The 14,232-nt window shown below is 45.6% G+C and overlaps 1 long non-coding RNA gene across 1 annotated transcript in view; it reads left to right on the top strand.

Moving 5' to 3' along the window:
- The first annotated feature begins 13,036 nt into the window (after window positions 1–13,036).
- The window catches only part of LOC133512222 (uncharacterized), a 38,930-nt gene continuing 37,734 nt past the window's right edge, over window positions 13,037–14,232 (top strand). Inside the window, exon 1 of the long non-coding RNA XR_009798130.1 lies at window positions 13,037–13,135. This is a non-coding gene — a long non-coding RNA (uncharacterized LOC133512222). The remainder of the gene's footprint in view (window positions 13,136–14,232) is intronic.

Here is a 14,232-nt window from a genome sequence, read left to right as displayed (position 1 = left end):
TGGGCTCGGCACTGGGAAACCAGAGAGGAAATTCTCCGAGCCGCGAGGGAGCCGAATCAAAGAGCCGGAGCTCCGAGACCTCTGGCACACTGAACTCGGACGTGACCCGCCCCCGCCCAACCCCCATCCCGCACCCCGCACCCCACCGACGGTCCTCCATCTCGGCCTCTCGCGGTGATCCATTTGGGCTTCTGCAACACTTTGGGACTTCCGCTCCTTCCTCCGTTGGCCATCGTTCGCTTCAGTTTGATTGGCTGGCAGAAAATCGTTACTCAAATCCAATGCAATGTTCTGACCGAGATTTGAAAAGTTACAGCCAGGATCGAAGACTGCATTTTGACAATCTCGTCAGATATGCGAAAATATTTAGAGAAAATAGAGAAACACCCCCCCATTTTCCTCCCCACACATGGGTCAACAACCTCTTGCCTCCATCACCATAAAAAGCTCAATTGTCCGCTTTTTTTTTGGGTTTTGTTTTGATCTGCAGAAGTTGTTGCGCACCCAATTCAATCTGATGTTGACGGAGTTTATTTTTGAAGAGTCTTTTGTGAAAAACTTTAAGAATCTGACAACTGTGGCAGTATTGAGTCGAGAGATGAGTTTCACTTTTTTTCATTTGAAGTCAGAATGTCCCATCTTGAAATAAGTTGCAATAATGCTTTTGCAATGCCCACCAGTATCATTATATTTTATTTTGCATTATTTGGCGGACTTTTCATAGTAGTTTCAATCATTTCCTTGTCGTTTACTGGCGTGAGAAAACACTGAGTGGAAATTTTGTCCAATGAGTGTTCTCATCGTTTCCGCCGTGCTTCGGAATCTCTCTCGCGACGTTCACCCCAAAACGATTTGCGATTTGCAACAACATAAATGTCATATCCGTCCTTTACATTGACAATAAATGACTCGGAATAACCCGCCTGCAGTCCCGTTCTCCGCGATACCGCTCAATGTTTTCCACATTCCTCTCGTGTTATTTCTATCATCTATGAGTGTGCTCTCGGAACATTCTCATTTGTTTTTCAGAGCTTGATCTTTGTTCTCAGTCTCTTTTGTTTTCTTTCTTCTGAAATCAATGTGAAACGTTTTCTTTTTAATACATTTCAAATGCCTTTGGCGAGCAAAATACGTTCTGTCCAGTTTTTACGACAAAGCAATGGAAATGCCTTTGGAACTTCCTCACATTCACCCTCAGTGCCTTGCCGTGGTCCGGGTGTGCCTCGATGTCCCGTCACTTGATCCGCGTTGAGTTAGAATTTCGCATCTGCGGGCTCACGTCGTCGTTGTCGCCGTTACGTTTGTCTTGCGCCATGTCAAGTTTGCCCGTATTTTCATTTGGGTTTGCATTTGGGTGCAGCGTTTGCTTCAAACATAAGCACAGAAATCCTCCACCAGTTCACTTCTTTGAAAGGTGTGCTGTAATTAATCAAGCATGCAGAATATATATTTGTGTTACTAAGATGTTTGAAATAGAGCGATAAAGGGGTGATGCACAAACGTCACAAGTTGTCCCCCCAAAAATTCTAGCCCCTAATAGAAATAATCATGAATAATGTAAATCATTCACAAATTTGTGACGAAAATGTTGACTCTTTGGTAGAAAAGTACCCGCGTATTAGTCTTGTTGATTGAAAACAAAATGTATAAATAATCCATTTTCAGATATTTCTCAATGGCGTCCACTCGAGCCATCTGGACTTGCCGGTCAAACCGAGAGCAAACTCCACAGAAAATCCATGAAGTTTTCCGTCGTGCTCGAATCGGATGCGCCTGTGAGTCTCAACGGCGGCAAAATTGAGGAACATTTTCCTCTTTGTCAGAACCAGTGCAACTCACAGCGAAATTGAAAGAAATTTGATGCTACTAGAGGACAGCCGACTGGGGACGGGAGGAGCTGCTGCCTAAATGGAGATGTTTATCTTACATAAACCAGAAATATGCCATTGGGTGTTGGTAAATATTCATGGTAAAAGCTCCCACCTGATATGAAGTTCGTGTAATAAGTGCGCAAGCGCTGAACCCCACTGCCGTGTTAAGCTAAGGTAGCAAGCGCTAACAGCGTGGGCTAATGACGCTCATTCATACTTGGTTTCCATGACATTAAAACATTTTCATTGAATTAAAGCTAAAATATTACATGTGATGGATTCATTCATGGTTTGTTTTTTTTCATGTTATGAAGTTTTTTTCTCTCTCTTTTAACAGTTTGAGAGCCAGCAAAGTTCACACGAGTTGTCCTCAGTGAATAATCAACAATCATGGAAATTGTCCAACATCCCACTTACGTGAGCGCGTTGGCGTGATGATGTCATCAGCCGCCATGTCCTCAAAACGTCACCAGGAAGCGTGGCTAGCCTGCGTGTCCTGTCCTTACCTCTCGGCTCCGGCGCGACACGGTAGCTACGACGGCGTGAGTCTTTTCCGCCCCAGCTGCTTCCAAAAGGAGGGCCGTGTCTACAATGGCCGCCACAGGAACGGACGGGGGGGCGGGGGGCGGGGGCGGTCTTCTTCCACACCGTTGCACAATTTGATTGCCGGATGGATGTAGTCTCGTTGCAAATGAAGTTGACGGACAAAAAGCCGCTAAGAACACAAAAGTTTGTGTCATACTCTTGAGTCCATTTCTGATGAGGCGCCAGGTGAGGGAAAGGGTGCAGCTGGCTGCTCCTCAAAAGGGGGAAGCGCTTCCCTTTGACCTCTGCATATCTGTGCAGTGGAGTACGAGGCCGGGGCGGGGGTCCCAGATGGAGACGGGGCTTCGGGCCATCGGGGAGTGGACAATGCAACTTTCAGATGCCGGCACAAAAACATCAGCGCGAGAGGAAGGGAGGTGCTCAAGCGCGCCACCTTGTCGAATCCCTTTTGTGGCGTTTGCGACATCTTGCAGCGCTCTTTTGATGATGACGACCTCGTCAGTCAGTATTCCCTGACAGGATTTATAATTACAGCCCTGCCTTGGATTACAAATTGCAGTTTTCCCCCAAAAGTTCAATACATAGCCACGTGCGGCTTAAGCGCTGATAAAAGGTGCGGATGTGGAAAGAGGGCTGAGGACAAAAAAATGAACGACGTCAAGAAGTGGAAACCTGGAGGATTCCTGAGGAAAATAGAAAGAGAGTACGGGTCGGTCAAAGGAAAACATCCATCCATTTTCCAAGCCGCTTATCCTCACAAGGGGCGCGGAGCCTGTTTCCAACCCAATTTCAAGAGTGTCGCGGACGCCACATCACCCGAACGTGGTTCGCCCCGGACCCAGATTGGTTTGCTTTGAAATTCACGGGGAGGAGGAGTTTAACAATCCGTCGTCCTGGTACTACGCACAGCTCCAACGTCACACCGTGAACGACAACCACGCGCTCGTCAACATGAGCAAAACATGAACATAAGTGGAGAGATTGATTGGCTGTTTTGAGTCCAGGATGATCGAACAGTCAGGTTACGCTGCGGCCACCCCCTCACGTAGATTAAGAGGGGGAAAAAAAAGCCACCGAAGCTTTGGTTTATCCATCGATATCATATGCAGAATTCCCGACTGTTGGGCCATTCTCTCTCCGCCGCGCATCCTTTTTTGATCTTGCCCTCGCTTTATCAGTAAACACTTGTTCTTCCCTCCCATCCAGGAGGCGAGAGCAGGGCGACTGGAGGACTCCAAATAATGCAATTAAACACTGACCGCAGGGTTCAGTGCTGCTTATCAATACACCCGGCGGGGGGCCCGAGAAAGGCTGGAACCGGAGCGCCGGCCGGCTACTGCGAGGAGCCCAAGCGTTTTATTAGCGCGTCGCTCAAAAACACACTTTGCTGGAGATGCTTCTTCTTGAAGCGGGACGATCGTGAAAAAGGAACAACTGCTAATTAGTCAATTCTCATTTTCACAAGTCTGCTTGCTAAATAAACCTTTATTCTTATTGATTTTAGAGAATAAAATGTAACACAGTTCCTAATTTTATTCAGTAGGTTTTTTTTGGCCGTGGGACATATTTACGTCTCATTGAATAATGCATTCATCTTAATCAATCTCAATGTACACGTATGCAGTCTGTGGGAATCTATAATTATGATTTTTTTTTCGTTTGTTTGTTTGTTTTGACAGACTGACTGAAGCTACCTGACTGAAGTTACAGTGTGGAAAACATTGACAGCGGGTCCAAAATCATTCATTCTCTCCCTCTCCAGTTGCACTGGTCGACTTTATAGTTTTCTGAAACTACTTGTTGCTCCGTTGATGACGTCACCGCTGTCGCACAACATTAAAGGATCAAGTAAACATATTCAAGTCAGTAAGCTGTTGCAGAGGTCAAATTTTGCTGCCCATGATTCAAATTAGATTTTTGGGAGACAAATCTGTGACATGCTTGCCTGTTTTTGGTTTTTCTTTTACATACACAAAAAAATGACGACCTCTGTCTGCAACAGAACTCCTGAGTGACCATTGGTTGGTCACAACATTTTGCTATGCATTGTGGGAAAGTTTGAGTGCGGGCCTTCATAAACGGGTAACTCTCAGGCAAAGTGAGGCTGTGAAAAAAATCAGCTAACAGAGTGAAGTCCACCTAAAAACAATCTCTGCCAGGAGGCAATAAAGTACTCGGAAAATTAATCAGTTCCAGAAGTCATTTTACACGTAAATAGCGTATTTTTCCGCGGAGGCATTTCATAACCTGAATTTTTCGTCACTAGAGACGTTTGTAAGTAGAGGTGCTATCCGCACTGCCCGGAAACTATTTGCGCCGGTCGGAACCATTCTCTGCCACCGGCCCTGTTTGCCGCACGGACATTTGTTGGAGACGGACGCAGTGTCTACCCAGCAAAAAATAACAAGAGGAGCGAATGTAAGTGATTTTTTTTTTTTTCAAGACACCATTAGATGTGGAATAGAAATAGAACACGATGTCTGAGTGAGATGAATGCTAGTTTAGGTTTGTTTTATTTTATACCTAAAATACTAACCGCTAGCGCGCTAAAGCTAATCGCGATTGTGTTCCGTTAGCGTCTGATTGTCTCAAAACCTGAACACAGAATTTATAACATTCACTCAGTACCAACATATGCAGTTTAAGAAATGAAGTCAGGAGTTAAAAATAAATAAATAAATAAATAAATAAGGAGCGGGGGGAGGGTCGACATTAGAATAGTCAATTGGATAATAAATTCTGAAAAGGTTCAGAATAGTCAAGTCCCTACTAGGAATGTTTACATTGTGCTCACTAAAATCATGTCATGCTTTTTTATTTTCTAACTGCAGATGACCTTTTTTTCTTCTTTTTACCTCATTATTGCAATTGGGGGTGGCACGGTAGCGCAGCTGTAAAGCGTTGGCCTCACAGGGTTCAATTCTGGTCCCATTCGTGTGGAGTTTGCATGCTTGCGTGGCTTTTCTCCAGGCACTCCGGTTTCCTCACACATTCCCAAAACATAATTTAATTGATGACTCTAAATTGCCCTATCGATGTGATTGTGAGTGCAGCTGGTTGTCTTCATATTTTTGTCATTTTTTTAAAAATCAATTGCGCTTGCACTCTCGACATATTTTCAGTTTGTGTGTGGATTGTTTTAAAAGTAAAAAAAAAAAAAAAAATCCCGTGTATTTCTACAAGTATTAAATATTGCGGATTTTCAGCTATCGCGATGGAGAGGGGTTGACTTTAAACACTGCGATTCCGCCATCACTCTTTAACAACACAAGAAGCAGCTTATCAAAACGATCCAATTCATTGCTTCACTAGAAGATATTATTCATAATTCATACTCAACATGTTGGTGTAGCCCTCGACAAGTGTTGAAATTTATTGCCCAGTCGATGCAATTGACAGAGGCGTTCAGACGGACCCGACGACGAACTGATGCTCGTCTTTTGAATTTAAATGCCAGTTCGGATCGCTCATCTCGTGCCCTCCGATTGGTGGGCCGTCACAGAGCTGTTGTCATGTGTTACGTGTCCAACATGCTAAACATTTCATTTTAGCGTCATTGGGCTATCGTGAGGCTAAATCGTTACTCGTGGATGATGTCACGTGACATGGTGTTTTGTCGTTCTCGACGATATCGGTTGTTAAAATCCTGCAGTCTGAATGAGGCATAAAAGGAGACAAAAGGAGCCTGTCCGAAAATCAAGTTCACGTTTAGCTTTGAAGGACTGGTTGGAGTTTGGTGTATGAAAGCCAAGGATGTCTGTCTGCGGTCTGCGTTCATCGTAGCACTCAGCGCCTTTCAAAGTGAGCGCAAAGATGTTTGACACTGAAACGTCCGCTAATGAAAAAAAAAAAAATCTCACAGCATTGCCCAATCAATACACCTGAATGAATTTGTCTGTATGTCGCCGTGGGATCCAAATTTGATTGTTTTTTGTTTGTTTGTTGCTTTGGAAATGACATAAAAGCTCTCTTTTACAGGCTACTAACTGCGCCTCAATTCCTCGACCTGCCCGTGTCATAACGGACGTCAAAATGAATCTTGACATGTGACTTCTCGGCTCATCATCCAGGAGGCGAGTGCGAATGATATACATTTCACCTGTGATTAATCTTAATGCAGCTTCGGAGCCGGCCGTGCATGTCGGGGCTGCTCGGCGCCCTAATTAATTCTCCCCGAGAATTGGGAACACGGGAACGGCGCTTTCCTCCAGGGCAGGCAATAATCAGAACTCGCCCTTCCCCCCTCCCGAATAGTCTCGCACTTCGGCCCAGGCGGGAACTCGGGATTCTTAATTCGGCGCCCCCACTCCTTTCCAAAGTGCTAATTTGATCAGATTCAAATACCGGTGGGGGAGAGAGGGTTGTTATCGTCGTGCCGACTTTTTTGCTATAAAAAGACTCCAATTTAATTTTGAAATGCAGGTGAGATTTCGTGTGCACTTTTTTTTTTTTTTTTAATCAATTTGATGTTCTCAACAGAAGAGCGGTTCTCAAAGTCCCACCTCAAAAAATACTTTGCCCTTCAATTACCAGCATACCGTAAGAAGCGTGCCAGCCCCAAGTGTTCGTAAAATATATATTAAAAAAACAAAAACGGGGGTACCCACAGGTGGTGAAGCCCATGAGAAGGGGGACCCACGTCACCCTTTCAGGCTGTGCCCGGCTGAGCCCCCACAGTGTTCGTATTTGGTTGATAGAAGGGACTTCCCGTACATCACAGAACACATGTGAAAAAAAAAAATGTGGCAACGTAGAAATAAATTATAAGCATTTTAAAATAATTTTCAATCACTCACTACTGGGAAAATGCTTCAGAGATTTATGGCTGTATGTTTAGTAGATTTTTCACTGACTTTACACCCCGATCGGATCAGCCGATAATTAGCATTTTTTTGTCATAATTCATTTTTGATGTCATTGATTGGCTTTGAGAAAGACTTTTACTCCGTGTTGCCATTGTGCACAGTATATCTGAATCCAAATTCAAATTTATTTTTATACAGTTCTATTTATATGGGTTTTTATGATTTTTGATGTAGCATTATAAATATCTGAGAGCCAATAACAAATAGCCAATAAAATATTGTAAGTAAAGTAAGTTAACTTTTTTTATTTTTTTTAATGTCGGTGCAGTGAGAGTCAACACGTATAATCTGGTATTCCAATACCACTACATCCTGTTTTTTTTTTTTTCATTATTATTTTTTTAACGATGCCTTTATATGGTGAATGCGAATAAACTTGTTACCACGGGGATGACCACGCGAGTGAATCGTGTTTTAAGAACAAAATGGGGGGAAAAAAGAGTGTTGGTGGTCGCCATTGCTCGGGAAAGGGAAGGATGCTGGTCTTGGGTCTTCTTGGGGCACCTCCCGTTTTCGTTGATGGGCTCTGAGCGCCTACTTGGGTTGGCGCGGGGGGGGGGGGGACTGGTCCCGGCTATCCCGCAGAAGTTCCGCTTCCTACGTCACACGTTCAGCACTCACAACCAAGACGGTTTTGGGTCCCGCCTATGGCCAATTGTCATGCACTACATGACGTTTCCCCCCAACGCCTACCCCCCCCCCCCCCCCTGCCCGGGAGGCCACTTCAGCCCGCATCTTTGTCTCTCTACTCGGGGGCACCCCCCCCCCCCCCCCGGTCATCCTTTTTTACAGCTGGTGCAAGATGTCACCCCCTCCTTCCCCAGGTGGAGTCCTCTGGCCCTCCCCCACATCAGACGGAAATGTTGGCATGACAACGGCCATCAACACTTGGTCACTCCTCCCAATTCAAGAAGTAAAAACGTGAAAAAGATTCAGGGATTATTCAAGTCTTTGGGGAAAAACTTTGAGACAAGTTTGGGTGTTTGGGCTAAGAGCATCTGTAATTGGTAGCGGTCCTTACGTCCACGTCGGCTTCGTTTGGAATCTCAGGCGAACTTTCAAGATCGCAAAGCACGATGCGTCTTCCTGCCTCCAGTGGGCCGCGCTTTGCTTGAAGCAGCCCTGCAGCATTTCTCTGCTCTTCTGCTTGAATGTGGGCCTCCAAAGACCTCTCGCACAACACAACACAACACACAAGCGCACGCGCTTTTGCGCACACAGGCTTAACCCCGACTTCTTTTAAAGCTGCACATTAATAAAACGGTAATAACACTTGTCAGCGATTAGATTGGTAAAGTAAACACTCATCAGAAGACGTCTTTGCGTGCTTTGCGTCTGATTACTTCCGATGAAATCATATAAAGCTAAACTACAAATTGGGTGATGAGGAAAGGGAAAAGAAAGCAGAATGTAACTAAATTAAATGTAGGAAGTTGTTGGGGAGGAGGAATCAGGTGATGACCACCTGTGAAAGTCGACAGTGACGGATCGTGTTTTCGTGGAGCCCCCGCGAGGTTGCAGAAACGCCAAGTAACATCTGCGCACAAATGGAAACACAAACAACGGGCCTGCTGAGTTGAGTTTTCCTCCCTATCAGCTGCCTCTGACCACAAAGGCCACCCTGACTCTCGTCGCAACACTTTCATCACCGGGGCGTTGGGAGTTCGCGCTGGCGTGGGGACGGCCGTGGGTGACCCTCCCAAATTAAAACTCAATCATTGCGACTCGCTCTGCCCAGTGAAAACCTATTTTGTTCCACAGTCGCCCCCCCCCCCCCCTCCCACTCTTCCTCATTCGAGACATAGGACGGGAGAATGGAATCGGTCTTTGCGTGGATGTTGCTCGCCAACGCAAAACCTGACAAACTGTCAGATGTCCGAGAGCTCGTCGCTCGCTCGTTTACTTTCCAACGCGAGTGGCGTCGTGCTCGTCGCGATCGCGGCATCCGTGACGTCTCCCCTGTCATAAATGGGCCTTCGCCGTGTACAGAATCGGAAGGTTATTTTTGGGTGCGCGGGGCGTCTATTAATTTTTTTTCATCACCCTATTAATCGATGAGTACTTTTTAACACTGTGCACGGTAAAAATTGAACTCAGCATGTTAGTCTGGCTTTTCTATTCCGGTCTTGTCGGTGAAAGTGACCCTTAATGTTGTTTTGAAAAACACAATGGTGGCGTATTTAAAAAAAAGAAATTCAAATTTGCGTTTCTACTTCACAAATTAATAATATACAATAAAATACAATAATAATGATAGAAAAACATACTACAATAAAATGCATACATGTTTTTTTTTTTATTTACAAGATCTTAAGGCAATTCAAAAAAAAAAAAAAGCAAAAGTGAGAATGGGAAGGTGAGGTCACATTCATATTTGTGGGAGGATAAAGAATAATAACCGAGTTGTAAATAACGCGTACAAACACACTCAATCGTACGCAGAGGGCCCAGGCACAAGTGTAAAAGTTTGAGGGGGTCGAGTGGCAGTTTCTTCCCAGTAGCAGCAGGGGGAGCAGCTCCACTGTGGTTCTGAACAGATGGAGGTTCAGCCCACTGGGTCAGGAAGTGTGCCTCCGTGTTTTCGTTGCACTTTTTTACGTGTGTTTTTTTTTTTTTTTTTTTTTAATATTAGGATTACATAACCAAATCTTCACAAAACGTCTTGCCATGACAGCGCCATTGAAGTTCTTTACTTGAGTTAAAGATAAAGGGATTCCGAGCGAGGAATTCACATTTGAGAGAAAAATCATGCAGAATTCAGGAGGGAGATACTCGAAAGCTGTCCAGTTCACTATTTCCTTTTTTTATGAAATGATCGTAATTTTGGTACAGGTCCCAATCATGATGCAAGTCTCCGAAAGCGTATCTGTGTGAAAGTCGAGCTTTTTGCTTTTGTTTTGTTCTTCAATGATTAAACGTGCATGCACGTGTCCTCGTCCAGTCGACACAAGTCAAACTTTTGAAAAAAATTCACCGATTTTTACTATCTCCCAATATACCAACCTGAATTACATAATGAGCTCAAAATTCCATCCATCCATTTTCTGAGCCGTTTATCCTCACAAGTAGCCCATCCCAGCTATCTTTGGGCAGGAGGCGGGGTTGGTTGCCAGCCAATCGCAGGGCCCGTAGAATCAAACAACCATTCGCACCTACGGGCAATTTAGAGTCGTCAATGAAGCTACCCTGCTTGTTTTGGGGATGTGGCAGGAAACCCACGCAGGCGCGGCGAGAACATGCAAGCTCCACACGGGCGTGGCCGGGATTTGAACCCCGGTCCTCAGAATCGTAAGGCAGACGCTCTGACCGTGCCACCCGCTTTCTTAACCTACCTCCTGCAAATTAATAGTCTCGTTTCTGCAGCAGAAAACTTTGTTTTAAAATTCCACCGGCGGTGTCAGCGTAAATTATTTAGCCACGATGCAGATTTTGATGCCGGAATTCCACACGATTCTCGAATCACACCAATTTGCTCGCTTCCGTGCAGAAATAATGTCGGCACGGGGAGAATTTATGCGATTGTGTTTTTTCTTTGTGCCGTTGACAGATGGCTGCCTTTGGTTACACAAACGCACGTGTGTCTGTCCCACAGTCGGGGGGGGCACGTTTGTCCCCCTCCTTCCAGGAGATTTAAGCTTGTGAAAACAGCCAATTTAGTGAATTTAAAAAATTTGTATTTATTTCTTGATTGATTGTGTTCCAGATAAACGCTGTATGTACGCTGAGCGCAGGGGTGGATAGGCAGCTGATCCTCAAAAGTGTGTAGATCAAAAACTTAATGTACCTATTTTTTCACAAATGCAACATCTTTTTTTTTTTTTTTTCTTAAAAACTTGTATTTTAACACACAAAGACAATAAATTGCAATCAATCTTTATTTCCTATAAAAGAAAAATATATCACACTTTTTGGGGGCCAAATCACAGGTGCAATTAGCATAATTTTTTCACGATCTCACTATACATACACGGGGAAGTGCCGTTGTTTGCAAAGTGAGTCCACATTTTCTTAGCAATACCATACATTGTGTTGTTATATCGTAATAACCTAAAAATAAATATAAACTTAAAATACTAAATCTCAATTTAAAAAAAAAAAAAAATCATAAATGTATTCCAGAATGATGTAAAATACGAACTTTCTCTGACTCTTACATGAGGACCAGTTGTGCATCCAGGGTGGTCTCAGGTGCACACTTTAGATGACCAGTTGTCCCACAATCCGTCGTTGGGCTTGATTTTGTGATCGCTTACACATTTCGTCTCAACCACTTCAGCTCAAGTCAGGGGGATAGAGAATGTGCCGGACCACCAAGCGCCAAAATTATCATTGCACAATTGCAGTGGAAAAACTAAACCACATAAATATGTATGTGTCTATTTATTTCATAAAGAATAGATGCATCTGCACCCATGTATGCGAGTGTCCACTTCAATACAGAAAACACAAGAAATTGACTTGCAAGCTTGGTCACAAGACGAGTTGAACTCAGAATTGAAGGTACCACCTCACAGATTCAATCATTCATCCGTTGTCTTTGCCGCTTATCCTCACAAGGGTCGCGGGGAGTGCTGGAGCCTATCCCAGCCGTCAACGGGCAGGAGGCGGGCGGGGTAACGCCCTGAACTGGTTTCCAGCCAATCGCAGGGCGCATGGAGACAAACAGTTGCACTCACAATCACACCTATGTGAGATGTGGGAGAAAACCCACGCAGGCACGGGGACAACATGCAAACCCCACACAGGCGGAGCCGGGATTGAACCCGAGTCCTCAGAACTGTGAGGCCAACGCTCATCACCATCTGAGCCACTGTGCCGCCCTTCCAAATTCAACACGCCAATAAAAACAAGATGCTTAATTGGAGTGTCAAAAGCTACTCCCCCCAACCCCCTCCAAAATAAAACCTCCTTGATGAAGGTCAAAGGCTGCAGGAAGAGTTGGCACGCGCGCTCTTTGACCCAATTTCCATCAATCTTCATTTTTGCCATCTCCATTCTCTTCCCCGCTGAACAGACGCGAGTCATTTGCTATTGGCCTCCCGCGTACCGTATAAGCGACCGTACGCCGGTTCGCCACCGTCGCGACGTGCCGCGTTGCCCGCCGTCGCCAGCTCCACTCCCGATGACCTTGGCTCGGTCCCCGCACACCATTAATTCAGACTTTTTCTGTCCGGATCCACCTGAAAAGCCTCCATCTCCCACGGATCGGCTGGTGTCCTTTGCACGCGCGAAGGGTCTCCCGCAGCTCGGCGGGTCCGTTGAAGGTGACACCTCGCGCGCCGTGCGGAGATAATGAAGGCTTTGACTTCACGAGCCGAGCCAATTGGATTGCGGCGACAACCCTCAGCGTGAGGGAACGGGTCGCCGCCCTCCATTTCACGTGCGCCCGAGCGACGTGGACGCCAAAAGGCCTCTTTATCATCGGCGTCGTCGTCATCATAACGACGGCTTTCGCCGGTGACGCCCGTCTGGTTGTACGTCGGCTGTTGGCCAACCGGCGCGCCGTACGAAGAGACAAGATGTCAACGAGAGAATCAAAACATCTGTCCTCGGCGCCCCTTCCCTTCTCCTCGGCTTTCCTTAGCATGATAAAAGGAAGTCGTGGAACTAACTAATCCTTTGCAAATCTCTTGTGTTTTCTGTGCCGTAGCTCCGGGCTACGCGGCGCCGCTGAAAATCCTCCATTTGCATGCCTGAACTCCGCTAACTGGGAATACGGCCTTTTAACTGCTAATGTAATAACATCTCCATTTCAGGCTGGGGGGGGGACAAAACTCTCCCTCCTCCTCCGGATCGGCTAAGGTGAGGGTCAGCTGCGATCTGGAAGTGAAGCCCTGATGACAAGCAGATAAGGTAACACAATCGTTAGCGAGCAACAAGCGGCTTGCTGCCGTGAAATGATGCGGAACATGATTGTAATTTAGATATGCACCCCTTTTTTTTTTTTTTTTTTTTCTGTCCACAAGTGATGCTATTGCTACAACTTGCCGTTCAAATGGGCAGCAGGCCTGCCCGGTTGGAGGTTGCACGTTCTCCCCGTTTTTTGTTCGTTTGTTTTTTTTTTTCTTTTTCCGGGCACTCTGGTTTCCATCCGCATCTCAAAAACATGCATGGTAATTAATTGACGACTCTAAATTGCCCGGACGTGCGAGAGTGTCGGTTGTGTAGATGGACCCTGCGACTGGTTGGCGACAAGTTCAGGGTGTACCCCGCCTCTCGCTTGAAGATAGTGAGGATCAGCAGAATGGAAGATGAAGGGGTGGCTGAATATTTGGATCCAGCCTCGACGTACTCCCTATTTTACACAAAGTTTGCCTTCATGTCACTGACAAGTGTCTGAAAAGTTATCAAAGCCTTAATGATGCCATCAGTTTGACAAAAAAAAAAAAAATATGGATTGTGTTTGACCTCAGAGAAACAATATTCATCATCATTATGTCATCTTTGTGTGGTAAGGAAGTGAAGACAAGGGTCCAAGCGTGGTGGAACAGTTGGCGGAAGGTGTCTGGTGTTCTATGTGACAGAAGAGTCTCCGCAAGGATGAAGGGCAAAGTTTACAAAACAGCGGTGAGGCCGGCCATGATGGGCGGATTAGAGACGGTGGCTCTGAAGAAACGACAGGACGCAAAACTGGAGGTGGCAGAAATGAAGACGTTGAGGTTCTCGCTCGGAGTGAGCAAGTTGGATAGGATTAGAAATGAGCTCTGAAGAGGGAGGGACAGCCAAAGTTGGATGTTTTGGAGACCAGGTTCCATCGAGAGAGCAGACTTTGACTTCGTTTGGACATGTTCACAGGTGAGAGAGTGAGGAAATTGGTAGAAGGATGGTCAGGATGGAGCTGTCAAGGAAGAGAGAGCGAAAGAGAGGAAGACCAAAGAAAAGGTGGTGAGGGAGGACATGAGGACAGTTGGGTGTTAGAGAGGAAGATGCGCCAGATAGGCTTGCATGGA

This window comes from Syngnathoides biaculeatus, chromosome 14 (assembly GCF_019802595.1).
Source record: "Syngnathoides biaculeatus isolate LvHL_M chromosome 14, ASM1980259v1, whole genome shotgun sequence".
Lineage (NCBI taxonomy): Eukaryota > Metazoa > Chordata > Actinopteri > Syngnathiformes > Syngnathidae > Syngnathoides > Syngnathoides biaculeatus.
The sequence above is the reverse complement of the archived record's forward strand: the minus strand, read 5'-3'. Positions and strand labels throughout refer to the sequence as shown.